Below are 19,040 nucleotides of genomic sequence, written 5' to 3'. Positions count from 1 at the left end.
ACAAGTTTCTAATAACCCAAAACGAAATGTCTGCAGCTGATGATGTAAAACCCCTCTTACGTGTGAAAGCTAGGTTAAGCAGAAACGTGGGGTGGGGGGGGTGGGGGGGTAAAACTATTAACGCCGTTATAATCAAGAAATACTTATCTTTCGCAAACACATCAAGGAACCTAAAAACGCAAAGCTTCCTGCAGGTTTCCTACTGCAGATAAACTGTTTTTGTCGTGCAACTAATTTCTGTTTTGTGAAGGCAAATTACATCACCGTTGGAGAATCAAAGAAACTTCGTCTTCCTTTTACGATTTCTGCGCGGACATTTGGCAGTAAACTGCTATAGCGTAAAATTGGGGAGGCGGCGAATTTTCTCGTTCTTGCGAAGCAAACGAATTTTATTAGGAACATCTCGAGCACTTATGATGTTTCCTACATGTCAAGTTTAGTAAAAAAACATTCAACTAACGTTAATAGAGTGTCGTTCTCATTACATGTTGTACCATCATGACGCTTTAATGGATTTCGCTTTCCACCCCTCAACGTCATTCGCTATCTTAATTTAGTTTATGAAACCACCACTAAATTGTATTTCTAATCAGGTTAGCTATTTTTAGCTATTTTAATTCTGCATATGTATTCAGTCATTTGTACCACTCGCAGAAAACCGAAAGGAACGGCGATTCCGTCACTAATCTCCATGTCATAAATCGAGTTGTGCTCTAAATATAGAATCTACTAGTAAATTGAAAATCAATGCTCTACCTTTTACGTAAAGTTCTCCCGCTCATCCTTATTTTATTGTTAACCTCGCCTTGAAGAGCACGCAAGGTTTTATTGCAACTCCAATCTTAATTAAGTTTATTAAATTTTACCGAATAAGATTTGACGACCTCATAAAACCTATTTAGGTTACAATATCTTGTAGTATCATTAATAATGTCGGGCTTTTCGTAAAATTTTACAGAGCGGTTTCTTAGGGTGCTGTGGAAATTCGCAGTGTTGATTATAGTGTGACATTTTGGGGCAGCAGTTAATTAAGGACAGGCCAAGGACCGAGGGATTACACTAAAATGCTTGGAGAGGCAACACGTTTTATTAGCGCTTCGGAAGGTGCTGTTGCACAAAAAACATTTCGAAAACCATCAGCAAATTAGATTCCCGTTCTCTTGATGTCCTTAAGCAAATGCAGATTGTTTCCTTTTAATTTGCGAAAGTAGATTCAACGTATTTGGAAATGATCTTAAGTAAGTGGCGGACGCATCTTTCTGAAAACATCAGTTTTCGGTTTTCGTTATGCTGCAGTGTAGTAGGGCTGCAATGGTTCAGCGAAACTGAATATAAGGATTTTGAGGTTTCTTCTTCAAGAAACAGCAACCACTAAAGTACCTATTGGTTGGGTAAACTATACCATTATGATGATCTTCTTAAAACCTGTTACCGTGAAAGTTTTCTTAAAAATATTCCGTGAGTTCCAGAATCCTTAAAATTTAATATTTCAAGTAGGTATTTTCCTTATAAATGTTCAAAGGAATCTAAAAAAACCTTCATGGAATTATTTTCAGGGAACCTTAAAAATGTTCATTGAACTATTGAAAATATTAAGTTATTGGAAGTCAAATATAAGAAACCACATTGAAAACATTTGTGCAAGGGAAATCTTTAAATGTATGTAGACCCTTTACCCAAAAGGGAAAATTTTTGTTTTACCAATGCTTGAACAACACAAACTGGAACTTTTTAAAACATTCTAGTGGTCCCAGCGAGGTTAGGTTATAATTTTAGACAAACATATCGTACTGAACTAAGGAAAGCTAAAAATGTGTGCAAACAAATCATTTATAAACAATGCCAAAAATTCTAGTAAGGCCATGTGGTCGATTATCGATTCTTCTAGAAATACTAATCGTCAGGAAAGTCTATCGAACCTAACACCTGAAGAGTTTAATACATATTTTAAAGAAATTCCAGCGAAAATCACCAACAGAATTAATTCTACTTCTTCTGCAACATTAAGCACGAGCTCATTTAGTCGGATTAATAATCCGGCTCCCCACTTAAAATTTTTTTTGCACGAAGTAAGCATCATTGAGGTAAGAGACGCCATTACGTCTTTATCTAATAGTAAATGTCGAGACATATATGATCTTTCTGCAGAAATTGTAAAATGTCTAAGGGATTTAATTGTATTACCACTAACAGTGTTAATTAATGAGTGTTTTAGGGAAGGGACGTTCCCAAAGACATTGAAACGGTCTATAATTTTACCTTTGTTTAAAAAGGGTGACAAAGAGAATGTTTCAAATTATAGGCCGATATCAATACTTCCCATGTTTTCAAAAATTTTTGAAAAGATCTTAAAAAATCGCATACTTAATTATTTTGAGGTCAATAACATTTTTAATAATGCACAATACGGTTTTAGATAAAAAAAGTCAACGACGGACGCCCTTGTAGATCTATCTAGTACAATCTTAAATACATTTAATGAAAATAATTATACAACAGCAACTTTTCTAGATTTAAGCAAAGCTTTTCATTGTGTAAATCATCAGATCTTGTTAAATAAGTTGAAAGCATATAATTTTGATGAAATTTCCATTAAACTCATGCAATCATATCTCGAAGAACGTTCTCAAACTGTTAGATATAACGGTTTATTCTCAAAAGAAATATGTGCACAGTCTGGTGTTCCACAAGGTTCCATTTTAGGGCCTGTGCTTTTCTTAATTTATATAAATGACTTGCCTTCGACAGTTAATGGTCCTTTCATTTTATATGCCGATGACACTACAATACTAAGCTCTGGTTCTAGTCTAGAAATAACAAATATAAGAAGTATAGATCTTCAAGGGCAGTCCAAGTCTTGGTTCCACTTGAACAAGTTGTCTCTAAATGAAGACAAAACTGAAGTTTTAACTTTTACGATGAGAAGGGACACTGATGTAATTAACCAAAAACCGGTGAAATTTCTAGGCGTCTATCGGGACTCCACACTTTCATGGACACGCCATATTGACGAGCTCTCCTCAAAACTGAACAGAACTGTGTTCTTACTCCGTAACAAACAATGTTTTTCCGGAAGTTACGCGCACTGCGTACTTCGGATTATTCCATGCCATAATGAATTATGGTATTTTAATATGGGGTCACTGCTCCTGTGTATCTAGAACCTTTAAAATACAAAGAAGAGTGGTTAGAATATTGGCTAACCTAGACTATCAATCTGATTGCAGGCAAGCCTTCACAGATTTGGAAATATTAACCTTACCCTCACTTTACATATATACCTGTATGATTTATATGAAAAGTAATTGCCAAAAATTTAAATACCACTCGGACTTTCACAATTACGATACGCGAAATATGCATAATTACGTACCTACTTATTTACGTCTTAAAAAAAGTCAGTACGGCCCTAATTTTTTAGCCATAAAATTTTTTAATATGTTGCCCACCGCTCTCAAACATTGCAATGAAATGGTTTTAAATCTAAAATTAAATCATATCTAATAAAAAAGGCTTTCTATTCACTAGAAGAATTTTTGACGAATAAATGTTGTGATATAATGGAATAGTTTGTATAATTATTTGTTTGTTTGTAATTTATTATATTCGTTTGTCTCTTACATTGCATACTTAAAATGACTTGTGTAAACACCATGTGTAAAACATCAATAAATATTATTATTATTATTATTATTATTATGGTAATATTACTAGTCCCTTTCTACAACAAACATTTTTAGAAATCTTTTTTCAAACCCATCTAGAAAAGGAATCCTAAAATGTTTTTCTTAAAAACGTCTTGGAAGCGTTTAAAATATTCTTTGGTTCTCAGAAACTACATATGATAATATTGCTAGTAGTAGAGAATAACCTTCTTGGAAATGCTTTATAAAACTATTTTGAAATCTTTTTATGTTAGTAAAAGTCGGTTATTAGAAACCTATCTACAAGCTTATTAAGGTAGGTATCTAGAAAATCGTTCTTCAAAGGTTTTCCAAAATTAGAAACTTTAACGGAATCTTAAAAAACTTGCAGATACACAAAAACATTACTTAATCTTAATCTAGTGGTTTTAGAACACGCTTTAAGTCTTACGACCTCTTAGTCGTCACAGAAACCTTCCTTGGAAATATTTTTCTAAACCTTTGCTGAAAGTTATCCTAGAAATACAAAGTGTCCCAACACAAATTTGGAGAATTAAGGCAAAGAATTATGGCCTAGCGTCACTGAGGCCTTGAGAAATGTAAGATCTGGGTTTTAATCAACATTGCATTATAGTATGAAAGTTAGGGGAGGTGAGTTCGAGCAATTAGTTTCAATCTTTTTGAATTTTGTTAATTTTTAAATTTTGCAACGAAGCTCGAGAAGGAAAAGGGAATTAGCCACGGTTAGCCAGGGGAAACGAGTTTTCCAGTCACACACTAATACAAAGCTCATAGTTTTCGGCATAAGGCGTACACAAGCCAAAAATTGAGAACGGTACTTCATTGATAGGACTGTTTTAGTGCTGGTTACACGAAAGATATATCCAAAAATTACTATACCAATTAATTCAAACTTACGTACCCTATTAATAAATGTGTTTCAGATTGCGATATAGGTTAAAGGAAGGTAGACAATTAAAAATAAAATTAAAACATTTGACATAACTTAAAAAGAAACGTGTTAGCCAAATAACGAAACAAAAATTTACCTCAAAAACATACAACAGGTTTTCATTCACGTAAATACGTTTAGATATAAATATTTCAGACAATTTTAACTTAATGCCTCTGGATTTTCAACACGAGATTTCTTTCATCTGTCATTCCAACGACAAAAGCAAAAGTGATATTCCCCCATTCTCAGTGGTACCAACTACACTACTAACACAGCATTCAAGGGTACATTCATAATTTTCCCACTTTATATCTGGAGTGGTTAGCTACTAGCTATAAACAAATTTACTAACTCTCTTGTTCGTACGGAGCGATAATAAGATTCTAATTTAAACGGAAACCGGTAAAAAGTTTAGACGATTAATTTGTGCACTTGCTAGCTATTAAATAAGTATCATTTCCATGCTACGGAACATTGATAAATTATTCCAATGAATAAACCTACATTTCTACTACAAAATTTCGATAAACCCGAATGGATAAGTGGAAGTTATTTGAAATTTTTGCATTCTATAAAAACAGTAGTCGATCGTTTTGGGGGTTTTGGATAGCAATTTTTTCTCAAACTTGATTTAACATTCCTGAAGAGGTCGACCCACAGAATAAACAGATTTGTATATTTTTTATGAATGATAAGCGAACCCAAATTAAATATCTTGCTGATTTTTTCTCATTAATTATGAAGTAGAGCTTAAAGTTCACTGATACCATTCTTTTGTGTGTATTATGTGGGGACCAAAGGATTTTCTGATTCTCCTTTATGTTGCTACCGACCTCAATGACTTAAGTTACCTTCGCTTTAAGGAACATTTGAGGCATCGGTTGACAAAATTGTACTGCTTTTAACAGAAATTAATTACGAAATATAGTAAGGACCGAATTGCATATTTATTTCCGTTGTTATTCCACCAGAATGTCCTTTACAATCTAGAAACTGAAATTGACCCATTCATAGCATACGTGTTCGCAATTTTCATCGGAATGCTGACAATTCAGTTTTAATAAAATACTAAAAATCCTATGAGTTGAAAACTGCGATCCTGAGTTTAAAAAGCATTCGAAAGTTTGTAACTCGTTTCGAATTTCGAAATAACGTAGGCACTCATCGTCAATTAAGCTGAGAAATAAAAGTTTAAATCAAAAAGCCCCGACTAAAACCTTTGTGACTGCTACAGTAAATTTTGATATTGGGTAACTGTAATCAGATTCGAGTTCATTTGGACAATCGGACTCATAATTCAAGAGATTCTGTTGATTGATTTATGTACATAGTTGTTTTAAAATCTGAAAATGCGGTCAAAATGGCGATGGGAAACACGCACATGTTTCTACAAAGGCGAGGAAAGGCCACTTATTTTGACTTTGAACTTTCACTAGGCATTGTATGAGTGGGTTAGATAGTCATCATCATCAGTCAGTGGTTGGCAATAAAGTCTAATGCTCTACACAAAAAGAAGGCTATTACACACGATGATAAAGGACCATTACTTTTTGACAGTAGATAATTCAATCCAGGGGTAACACGCCCCTTCATCGTCACATTATCAATACACACAGTATTATGCATTGGAAAATGCAGGTTACTACGAGGAGTCATACATTACAATATTAAAAGCTATAATTAGCAGGTAGTTTTAGGTGTAAGTGTTTCGGAAAAATTAGATGCAATTATTTCAACAAAAAAAACATCGCTTTAATGAAACTTATCCATTAGACCACGTTTAAAATCATCAGTCAATTTAGTATAACGAAATCCATTCGAACATTATATTTTCCCCAAACCCAATCGAGCTGAAAGTTTCGACAATATCACCCCCGATATTCACAAGTGAAGGCAACATTTAACCTTTTATGGCGATTAAATCATGTGAAAGGTGACATCTCTTGAAAACCTTTTCCGCATTTACGTACTGCATGCTTCCACTTAATTCCCACTGGCCAATAAATTGACACACTGTATTTATTTAGGTCATGAGATTTGACTTATAGTTAGAAGAACACTTTTTACTTGTTGATTATATTAGGTGCGTCTAAAAATTAATAATTTTTTAACCTATGCCATTCTTTCAGGGTGCTCCCATGCGTAGGAAGGAACGGATCGCAATGTTGAAGGCAAGAGGTGGATCGGGCTGAGTTCCACATACTCAGCTCTGCATGAGAAAGGTCAGATTTCTTTTGTAATTTCGATTAAAACAAAAAGAAAGCTTTACAGAAAAGAGCTCGAGTAGCGTGCAATTGGGGTCTGAAACTTACGTAGTTCGTTGAAATTTTAAGCTAACCCTATATGAGCACTTTCAAAAACTGACGAGGTTATCAGAATAAAACTCTTTTTCTTACCAATTTTATATTCCATTTAAGTAACTCTTCGATTTATACTCTCATTTAAGTTCTTAGGTATTTTCTTTGTAAACCCGTTTAGTTAAGATCTATGTTATTTTTACAGTAGATTTGTTATTACTTTAGTTTTTTTTATTTTCGCCGCTAGAGGCCATGCGAGTGTTTTAGGTCTCATTTATATTAGTTCTTTATTTTTGCCGCTAGAGGTCGTGCCAGATGTCTGCCATGGTTTCTCCCGATTTCTGATGTGCTGTGGCTGTGCTGCATTGAATAACACTTAACGGATTTATTTTTTCAAGTTATTAGTGTGGGATATCTATGATTATGCTTCAGGAGTACTCTTAATACTTTAAGGCTTTATCTTCCCTCATTGTTCCCTCAAAGTTTCTCGTTTTTTACGTTTTTTAGTTACTTACTTGTGTCACTCCGAAGAATTTGTTCATACTATCTTATTTACATTATAAATTAGTTAGATTACATTGCCGTTGCTTAGAGATTTAGTTATTTGTGCATTGTAAATTAATTTTCTTTACATTAACGTCACGTTACACCGTACACCGATTTGTACGGACAATCCGTGTTCCAGTCAAAATTTTGCTTTTGCTGCTGTAAAGTCTTTTGAATTATTGATTCTTATCGAGTATTAATTATGGTTTTAGTATACGATTTACCTGATTAGTGTCAAACGTTGATACGCCGCAATATTTTGTGTCGCGTTATTGACTATCCCTCAGGTTTGTTTGTTTGTGTTGTTGTTTCCTGTTACAGATAAAGCAGAAAGCACCCTTCTGATCTGAAAAGGCCTTTTTTTTATTTTCGCCGTCTCCTTAATATAACGTTTGATTTCATATTCTTGGTTTTTGATACAATCGAATTGTAATTACTACATTTATTTGATAGTCATTTAACAATTACAGCTCCGTTGTTTTTTATGAAAAATGCTTTCAAAGATTTGTAGAAGGGTATTCAAGCATGTTTCTCTGGATACCAAGAATCTCTCCAATATCAGTCTTATTGATGAATCAAAATGAGTAAAGAAATTGAATGGGTTGAACATAAACAATAACTGTAGTCAAAGAATAACTGAAGTTGATGGACATTGAACTCAAAAATATAGACTATTGGTTTCCAATCGTTAAAACTAATAGTAGAAAATTTATGAGTCTTACTCAAAATTTAAGTTCAGGAGTAATTTACAGAAAAAAAGAGACCAATACAAAAAAATAATATATTAATTAGAATTCTGCTGTATCGAAAGAGAACATACAATCAAACGTTAAAGCTCACGTGAACTAAACGCGATTTATTGCGTAATCAAGCCAATATGAATGAGTCTTCGGAACGACAAAAAGGAACGTAGATAAAATTGTAGTGTCGAAGCTTCGGACCGATAAAAAGTAATGTGTGTAAAATCAGAACACTGAAGCAATTCACAATAGCCATAATCTCGAAAAGGTATCGTAATACTTGCAGTTACAAATCAGGAACAGTAATTCAAGTCTTCAGTAAATAATTTTGTATTAGGTTAATGTAACATATCAAGTGGTGTCGCCGCTCTTAAAATGGAGGGTCCATTTAAAATATCATTCAGGTAGGAGTAGGGATTTATTCCACAATGGATGCCGAAGTAGGTACTAATAATATACAGATAGATAATAAGTGAAATGAAGGAAAATAATGAAAGGAGAATGGGGAGAAAAGACAAAGCCCTAATAGAATACACGTGTTAAAATGATGCCAAGTCGTATCATAGTTCAGCGTAAAACAATTGTAAAACAGACACGCAAAAGCATATTCAATGGAGCAAACCACTGCACCAAAAAGGAAGAACCTCTAAAGAAAATAATATAATAGCCAATACAAAAATCCCTCTTCAGGTAGCAAGTAACTGCTATGAAAGCAGAATCTTCTCTAAAGGAACAAGCGACAAGCAACGCGTACGGGAAAGCTTAAATCAATAGAAAGGGAAAATACAGAAAAGTACATGATCTCTAGCGGCAAAACAAAGAACTATCAGAGAATAACTGTACCAACAAAACTAACTATACCTACAGCGAGCTTATACGAGTAATATATTAAAGAAATGTAAATTTTAAATGTTGAAGCAGAAGGGAAAAAACAGTCACAACATTTTCTTTCATTTCCATTCCATTGAAAGAGCTTCAACAAAGTGCTATTTACAAGCATATACAAACGGCCATATTCCCAATTTTTATCCTACAGAAAAAAAATTTCAGAGAAAGGTTTTGTCTATCAATAATTTTTGAATTATTTTGAAGCAAAAATTTTCGTTTCATTTCAAGCTAATTTTGTTTCAAAACTAAGGACTTTAACCTGGTTAAACTTGTATGGTTACATTATCTTCAATTTGGGGCGAATTTCACATTTAAGTAGGGTCTAACCTTATTTTCGTCATAACTCTCTTACATTTTGATTAAAAAATCAAACTAGGGGTTTTTTAAAGCACTTGAAAAAAGTTTTTTGAGTTACTGTTTATGGTTATTTCACGTTGAAACTTTCAAGTCTGTATTGAGTCCATGGTCTAATTATTAGGCCATGTATTGAGTCGACAAATATAGATATCATTCTTTTTGTGTTTTTTACCACTCGTACGTTAGTGAGGAAGGTATTGCATTGGGGTAAAAAAATGACCCCCCTCCCGCTTTTTTGACGGAAATACACGTTTTGAAATACCAGGAATCCAAATCAAACAAAATCTCGATTTATGTCTGTCCAGGTGTCTGTCGCTCTGTCTAACGGTCTGTACTCTCATTTCCGGCTACACGGCTGAACGGATTGGAACCAAATCTTTCGGCTAGAATTTCGTATGCTAGGTCTCAAACTCAGATATTGTAAAAATGAGCCAAATCAATTAATATACATGGTGTTTTTTTCCGAATTCTAAAAATTAGTCAAGAGTAAACTGTCTATTGTAGCAAATATAACAAAAATCTATTAAAAAAAGTTGTTTGGAATTAAAAGTTTTAGAAGACCTTCAATTTTCATACAAATCAGCCTGCTTTGATTTCTTTCATCGGCATTTTCTTTGAACCCAGTTACGTTTGTAACAAAAATCAAAGCAGGAAGATTTGTATGAAAGTCTTCCATAACTTTTAATTCTAAACAACTTTTTTTAATAGTTTTTTATTATATCTCTTAAAGTAAAGACAGTTTACTCCTGACTAATTTTTAGAATTCGGCAAAAAAACACCCTGTGTATTAATTGATTTGGCTAATTTCTTTAATATCTTAGTTTGAGACTAAGCAGGAGCGATCCTTAAAACTTGAAGATCCAACTCTAAAAAAAATGTCAAATACGCATTATGTGCACTCAATCCTTGGGCATCCTGTAGATCTGCTATGTCAACATATATATATATATATATATATATATAATCATGAAACCTTTTCTACCCTTAGGTGTAAAGGTATTATAGTACAGCTTCACATTTAACTTAAACAATTTCATTGTGATTATATTAAAAATGAAAAAAAAAAGTAAATTTAAGTTCAATTTAATTTTTAGTAAAAAGGGGATCAACAATTCAAAACAGGCTTCCGCAGAAAACAACGGAACTATAATCGTTAATGAATCTTCAACAAAAGTAGTAATTACAATTCGACTATATCGAAAACCAATATCTAATCAAACGTTATATCAGGGAGTCGAGGAAGACAAAAATTACCTTTAAACTCTTGTCATAACGACCTTCTGAATTCAGAAGGGCGCGTTCTGCCTAATTCGTAACAGAATAGCGCGGCGCATAAAATATTGCGAAAGCAATGCTAATAGTCCGAGAGCTGGTAGACATTTTTGGGTAGGTAGGTATTTGAGGCACGCTGAAAACTTGTCCAACACTTCTCCAATAATACTCAAACACAGAAATGCAGACCTGGCTGAGGAGTGGCGGAGCTAACACTTTGTCAGGGGCCTTCAAAATTTGAAAAAAATAATGTCATTGATTTGTGAATCAATTTCAGACATACGTTAAAACGCTGAAACAACTATCAAGTGTTTGGGTATTATTGGAGAAGTGGTGTACAAGTTTTCAGCGTGCCTCAAGTACTTACCCAAAAATGTCCACCAGCTCTCCTACTATAACGTCTGATACTCGAGCAATCGAATACTAAGCCGTAATTAATACTCAATAATTCAATTTACGATAACTAACCAAAAGCAAAATTTTGACTCGACCACGGATTACTCGTACAAACGATAATATAATGTATAAGCATAAACGTGACGTTAAATTCAAGAAAACTACTTTAGAATGCACAAATAACTAACAGCAATCCAATCTAATCAATTCAGAATGTAAATCTGGTAGCATGAACAAATTCTTTGGAGTAAAACAAATAACGTATCCTTCGGCAACGACAGAGGCAGTATAAGTATAATCAAATATATCGGAGCAATTTATAAGATCGGTAATCTCCAAACAGTTCTTTAATGCTTGTGGTTACAATTTAGGAACAAATATCGAAGTGTGGGTAAACAAATACAAATCCGTAACACGCTTCAATGGAGCACCGCCACAGGCATTCCAGAGACAGAGAAACCACTCCAAAGATATATAGTAACAGCCAAAACCAGAAGCCCTTGTACAGGTAAGATACGAAGTCATTTGAGCAACAAATGCAGTTTGTAGCATTTAAATCCGATTCGTCTATAAACTTGATGGTTTTATTCTACCGGCCTACATTCGGATCGAATTATGTTTTTTTGTTATAAGCACAAAACACTAAATACTTTTTCATTTTATATTCGAAGCTATAACGCAAAAACTTTGGAAACGACGACCATAGATCGAGGTATACTGCAATGGATAAAAATAATTTGAATATTTCATGAGATCACTTGGACGAGGAAGAAGGATATCGAGTTTCCATTTTGTATTAAAAGTACGTCTCAAAAAAATAGATGCGTTTTAAATAATAACGCTTACCGCAAGCGCCAAACTTTGAAAATGCGGAATCTCTACATCTTATGACCAGAATGTACAGACTAAATTCGATAAATTATTTAAATAATTTAAGGATCAATAGCGAGCTTTACAGGCCAAAGTCTACAACTACGAGTATGCAGCATATAGTATGCCGCAGCACATTATTGATCAGGTTGACGGCGCGTCGCTTTAAAGGAACGTTCACTGCTGTAAAGAGCCTTCAAAGGATAAAAAAAGCACCTGTTAGGTCAACTTCAATGCAATAAAAGGATTATGAGTCGTCGACACATTTTCCTTTCATAAATTGTTCCCATAACAAAAACCCTTTGCGTCTCGGGCGGTTTATAATTCACGAAACGTGCAACAGAAGAAAAATCGTATGCTAAACATTTCCGGAAACAAATTTTAATTAAAAAAGTTTGTTTACTACTTTTGAATTGTACAAAGGTGCGAATACAAGGGGTGAAATTGTAAATGAAAGCCGTTTGTTGAAATAAAAATATGTAAAAATTATGCTTACACTTTTACTGGTACGGAAAGAGGGGGTGGTAATATTTTCAAGAGGAAATTTAACTTTCCAAAGCTTGGGCAATGAAAAGGAACGACAAACGTCATCAATATTGTACTTTTAATTAAAAGTAAAAGTGGTACAAATGTAGCAAAGGATATTTTTGGAATGAATTTGTAAAGCTACCGGGCTGACTTGATTTTTAACTTCAACTGCGTTGTGTAGATATCTGAGGATTAATAATATCTTCAAAATGGAAATCGCAACCCCTTAATAATTAAAATGGAAATGAGTTGTTGTGTGATATGCGCCTCTGGTGTAATCCATAAATAATTCCTTTGGGGAAATTGAAGTAAATCTACGCATAATGCCATGAGGTGGCTCAACACAGACCCAAGAATGTTGTAATGGATGTATAGGTACTACATTAGATCGTTAAACGAGAGCGAACTACAATCGCCTATTATGTACTAAGACCCAATTTCACAACGTGCATGCTTTATGGAACGTAACTAAGTAAATTGAATCTAATTTATAAAAGCAAATTGAGCTCCCATCTACATAACTAATTATCCACATCTCCCTATTTTGCGAAACCCGTGTTCTTTAGATTACACTGTCAATATTTTCAATTCGCTGTTGAATTAGGCGTTCGCAGGTATTAAACGGAAATTGTGTTTTTATGTAAATAAATCCATTTAGCTTCCTGAGTATATATACCTTCGTTAACAGAACACACAAGAGCATTTAAACATTGCCATATCTTTGCTTGATCGAGTTGTTAGGAATTTGTATCGTAGAATATTTAAAATCGTTTGGGTAGCATCCGGTGGGAACCAAACTGATCGAATAAATATGACGCCACCTCCAACCCCCTTGGTACCCCACTTGTTGTATCTTATTGTAGAAGCTCTTGTTTCAAGTTACGAAGTACCTACCCTCTCGGGCCGCATCATGTCGTAACACCCTCCGAAACAAATGACACGCGATATTAATTATTGTTCTTTAGAGCAATTGGTATAAATTTTGCATGAAGATTCAAAGACGAATTAATATTAATTATTCCATCAATATTGTAACGTAAGCTCATTAATAATAATAATCACTTGTTTAATTCACAACTTTTAATTCTACGTCCTGAGTCTAATTTTACTGTCGTCATCCCAGCATCTTTATTATTGTTAGTATTTCCACTTTTTTAGTAAACGAATATTATGGAAAAGGCCATCCTAAATCAAAATGTTTTACATAATAGAGCAAAACAGATCCATAAATTCATTTGGTGGATTATCATCCTCAATGCACTAAAATCTCTGGAAAAATTTTAAATAACAGTGCTACTTTTTTACTCTTATCCCTAAAAAGGTTTCTATTAGATTATTTTAAGTGACCGACGTGAATCTTCTAAAGGATTTTATCTAGCAACTTGGGCTTTCTAAAGTAGTTTGAAATTCAAAGAATGTCAAAGTATTTTTTATCCACAGGAAACCCCTAAGCTAAGCTGATTTCCAAAACTTTGAGGAACATTCCTGAAAAATTCCTAAAAACTTTGAAGAGTACTAGGAAGATTTCCAAATATACTCGTATAGCATGTTAACGACCCCCTATGGGAGTGAAATCTGAGTTTGAAGTTTAGAAAAATTCAAAGGCGCCTACTAAAGATAGTAACCGTTTTTCTGAAGATATCCAAATATCATAGAAATACTAAACAATGTAAATTGCGTTCACATTCCGAAACCGCAATATCTACCTAAACAATTTTTAAACAAATTAACGCAGAGAAACCTAGAAAGGTATCCTGGAATCTAATTTACATTAGCATTCTGCAGAAAAATGTTGTAACGCAAATTTAATTAGAAGGTTTTGTTTATTTACAATTAACTAACAATAAATTTATAAGTCTTAAAATGAATTTATAACAGTAATTTTAATTATCACTTACACTTTATAACACACAACCGCATCGAAGTTGAAACTGACTCGAAACACAATGCTCTCGAGTGCTCAAGGACACTTCAGAATGTTTTCGAACAAACGCGTCATATTTATCGGACAGATTATGTTACGTTCTTTATCGCTAATGACTAATCTTTCGTGGCGCCTCGATTTATGTCGATTTTTTCTGGAATGTTCGCTGCAATGTTAACAGGCCTCACAGAAATCCACCTCGAAGAGTTTATAAATCGAATACCGAAAAACTCGAGTAGTTATCACTTACTAATTTATACTGAAACCCACTGTTACCCAGTTATTAAGAAATGCGAAAGTAATTTCTTGCAACCCCTGGCGTTACATAGAAATCCACTCTCAAATTGTTTATAAATTGAGAACAGTAAACCGCGAGTAGTTTCCAATCTATACTGAAAAGTTATGTCACATATCCAATTAAAAAATGAGAAAATAATGTCTTGCAACCCCTTGCGCCACATAAAAATCCATCCTCACATTCTTTATAGATTGAATACAGCAAAACGCGAGTAGTTTTCACTTTCCCAATTATACCAAAAAGTCCTGTTACACATTTCCAATTAAGAAATGCGAAAATAATTTCTTATTGCAACCCCTTGGGGCACATAAAAATCCACCCCCAAATTGTTTGTAAATTGAATACAGCAAAATGCGAGTAGTTTTCACTTTGCACCCTATACTGAAAAGTCCTGTTATACATATACAATTAACAAATGCAACAATAATTTCTTGCAACCCCTTGCGTTACATAGAAATCCACCCTCAAATTGTTTATAAATTGAGAACAGTAAACCGCGAGTATTTTTTTTATAAGAGTATCACTTTCCAATCTATACTGAAAAGTTCTGTGACACAAATCCAATTAAAAAATGCGAAAATAATGTCGTGAAACCCCTTTCGTTACATAAAAATCCACCCCCAAATTGTTTATAAATTGAATACAGCAAAACGCGAATAATTATCACTTTCCAATTTATACTGCAAAGTCCTGTTTCACATATCCAATGAAGAAGTGCGAAAATGATTACTTGCAACCCCTTGTCTCACATAAAAATCCACCCCTACATTGTTTATAAATTGAACACAGCAAAACTCGAGTAGTTATCACTTTCCAATTTATACTGAAAATTCCTGTTCATGTTGTATAATAGACACCATGGTCCTGTTACACATATCCGATTAAGAAATGCAAAAATAATTTCTTGCAGCCCCTTGCGTCAATAAAAATCCACCCCGAAATTGTTTATAAACTGAGTACAACAAAACGCGAGTAGTTATCACTTACCAATTTTATCTGAAAAGTTCTGTTATACATAGCTAATTATTAATAAATGCGAAAGTAATGTCTTGCGCTAGGTCTTGCAACCCCTTGCGTCACATAAAAATTGTTTATAAAATGGATATAGCAAAACGCAAGTAGTTATCACTTTCGAATTTATACTGAAAAGATCTGTTACACATATCCAATTAAGAAATGCGAAAAGAAAGCCTTGCAACCCCTTGCTGCACATAAAAATCCACTCCCAAAAGTTTATACATTGAATATAGCAAAACGCGAGTAGTTATCCCTTTCCAATTTATACTGAAAAGTCATGTTACACATATCCAATTAAGAAATGCGAACAGTATCCTTATATACCAAATGTAACAAACCAATTGAAAATCCAATGACTCCGTGGACCCCACCGAGGTGCACTGCCGCTTTTTTTAAAAGCTCTTTATGGGTTTATTGGATCTTCCAACTGGTCATAAAAAAGTCCCAGTCAAAATTTGTTGCGCCCGAATCGCCATTTAGAAAATAAAGGAACTCTTTTTAAGTTTTTTGTCTATATCTCGGCAAAAATTACTGCTACGAACATATTGTTTATTAAATTACCTATAAAAAAGCATTAAAAAAATGTCTCCATTACCTTAGCTGTAATCTGACGGTGAATGACAAAATGGTTTATATTTTTGCGTTCGATTTGCCTCGACACTTGACATGAACGGTGGATAAGTTCTACATCGCGTGAATTGGCATCAAAGTCAGATATACGACTCTGTAGATTACATACACAACAATTTCGGAGGGAGATCCGTAATAGTTTTTGATTGATGGCTACACCGATAGCTCCAGCAGCATCAAAAATATTGACTGAAAGGTTGAGAGCCAGAATGTTCATCAAGAACTGAGCAACAAACGTATTCTTCGCATCTCTAGCAATCACAGAAGGGACTCAGGATAACATTTTGTTTCCACATGCCTTCACTGGGCTTGACAAAAAGAAAAATGTTTAAAATTGTTGGAGCAACCAAATGATTTGCGAGATGAATTTTCAATTACCTATGCTAATGCCACTCACAATGAAATTGCTCATACGTAAGAAAGTTGGGAAGCACAATCTATTCTTTCAAAGAGTGCACATAATAAATAATGACCCAAACGGTTAACTGCAGTGATTTGAAACAGAGCCAATTTTATTTTTCCCTGTCATTTAACTGTTTCCTCAATCAAATTTAGGGCTTTTTTCCCCAAAATGATTGCTAAAGTAGAGCAAGTTTTGGCTAATCAAAAGACAACAAACATTTAAAATTTATTAGCATTATTATAGAAGACATCAGTTTTGAAAATATGAGTGTTGGCATTGGAGTGTAAAGTAGGAATTTATTGTAAAATATTCGAATCATTCTTTAAGGTGGTCAACATATAATTCTGAAATAGTATCAATCAATCACTTCTGACATAAGTACTGCAGATGTATTTGAAGTACAAATAAGCACAAAGTAGTAAAAGAAAATTTTGATAATATCAATAATGAAACTACAGTATCAAGTTGGGTTGTCGTCAGAGTGTTTTGAGTGTGCTTTCACATGCATTGCCTCGATTGAATACTTCCCTGTTCGTTAATCCAAGGCCAACAATCCAGCCGTTGCGGCTTATGAAGGCAAAAATTTCTTGAGATAGGGTTGTTGTTTCCATTGTAGATAATCACCCATAAAATGCTTACATACGTTTCAGTAAATTTTCACGGTTTGAGTTATTCGCGAATACCAATCACGTGAATGTTTCTTTGAAGAAATGTAGTAAAACCGCTGGTTCTCTTTAATTTAATAGATAGAAAAACCGAGTAACCGTTGGACATCTTTGTACGCCATATATTTCAAGTACCAAGTTTGATAACAATATTAATTAAATGGTGACAGTAGTCTATTATTGTTACACAATTTTCCGTAGATTAAAACACTGACTGTGTAAGGATTATCCTTTTTCGACCCGTTATTTGTATCAAGGAAGGAGCGAGATGGTGCGTCACCCCCTGAGTAACACTGCACACAAGGACTCTCATATACAAAATTGTGGTTTTTTGAGTTCTTGAGTTTCGTTTAATATCGAAAATATTTTACACAAATGATCAAACTAAAAGTGTTACCTCTTTACAATCCTCGCGTGTGTTTTCCAATGTTGTTGATTCCGAATAGTTTTCGTTAGAAACTCTTCTTATTCACTAGGATACACACACACACCCCCTACGCCTTGAGGTTTGCAATACAACTAATATACCTAAAATTCGGCATCGCAATGAATTTTAACACACTTAACCGGATTGATACGTAAGACTTTATCTTGCTTAAGGTCAATTCGATTTGTCACGGTGCTTATATCTTTATAACTCTTTGTCACCTTTAATTTGATATTTACCAACTTAATTTAGGCAAGGATGCAAAGCCATAAAAAAGTATCTTCGGTCGGTGTTTTCACTAAATTTTTCTGGACGTCGCGTCGCTTGTATACAGGGTGGTGACTTGCGTAACGCATCATACGGATTTCAATGTAAAATTCATAACATGCGATTATTGGCTTCCCAAATTATTTTAGAGCAAAAATGTATTAAAGTTTTTTGTAGAAAAAATTTTTTACGCCAATCAACCGTATTAGTTTTCAATTTTGTTCATATAAAGACGGAAAATTGGAAAAATAACACCCGCATCTTTTTCAATAATCTGCGATGCCATGGAATTTTCTAAAACAAAAAGATATCCAGTTATCAATTAGCAGCAGTTTGAAATGGATGTTATCATCGACTACTGTCTTCTTATTCAAACATTTATTGTAAATTGTTATATTAGGAAACCGTTTTTAGTAATTTGGTCTTTCTTTATGTTGAATTCGCTGTTCTAAATATAATACTTTTTGAGAGAATTTGATTTGTTTTATAGCAGACATTCCATGGCATGACGGATATTGGCGTAGTTTTTGTTTTATAAAATTCCATGGCATCACAGATTATTGAAAAAGATGCAGGTTTTATTTTTCCAATTTTCCGTCTTTATTATGAAAAAATTGAAAACTAATACGGTTGATTGTCGTAAAAAATTTTTTTCTACAAAAAACCTTAATACATTTTTGCTCTAAAATAATGTGGGGAGCCAATAATGGCATGTTATGAATTTTACATTGAAATCGCTATGATGCGTGACGCAAGTCACCACCCTGTATACGATTTATAGAAATTTTTAGGGAATTTACTGAAGAGGGTGCTGCATAATACATGCGTGCGCACGAACCTACAGACTACCTAAAGAACTTTTTACTGAGGGAAATTGTATTTTCGTTTTCTTTGAGGTAGCGAGATTGCAGCTGAT

At 33.8% G+C, this 19,040-nt stretch overlaps 1 protein-coding gene across 8 annotated transcripts in view; it reads left to right on the top strand.

The window, feature by feature from the left end:
* LOC116163443 (glutamate-gated chloride channel) overlaps positions 1–19,040 on the top strand; it is a 167,006-nt gene that overhangs the window by 66,507 nt on the left and 81,459 nt on the right. For all 8 annotated transcript variants that reach the window (XM_031477360.1, XM_031477359.1, XM_031477358.1 and 5 more), the window contains exon 2: positions 6,729–6,821. The gene's annotated coding sequence lies outside the window, so the exon portion shown is untranslated. The remainder of the gene's footprint in view (positions 1–6,728; positions 6,822–19,040) is intronic.

The sequence above is a fragment of the Photinus pyralis genome, unplaced genomic scaffold, assembly GCF_008802855.1.
Source record: "Photinus pyralis isolate 1611_PpyrPB1 unplaced genomic scaffold, Ppyr1.3 Ppyr1.4_LG2, whole genome shotgun sequence".
In the NCBI taxonomy this organism is placed as follows: Eukaryota; Metazoa; Arthropoda; class Insecta; order Coleoptera; family Lampyridae; genus Photinus; species Photinus pyralis.
This window is presented reverse-complemented; position numbering and strand designations above follow the sequence as displayed.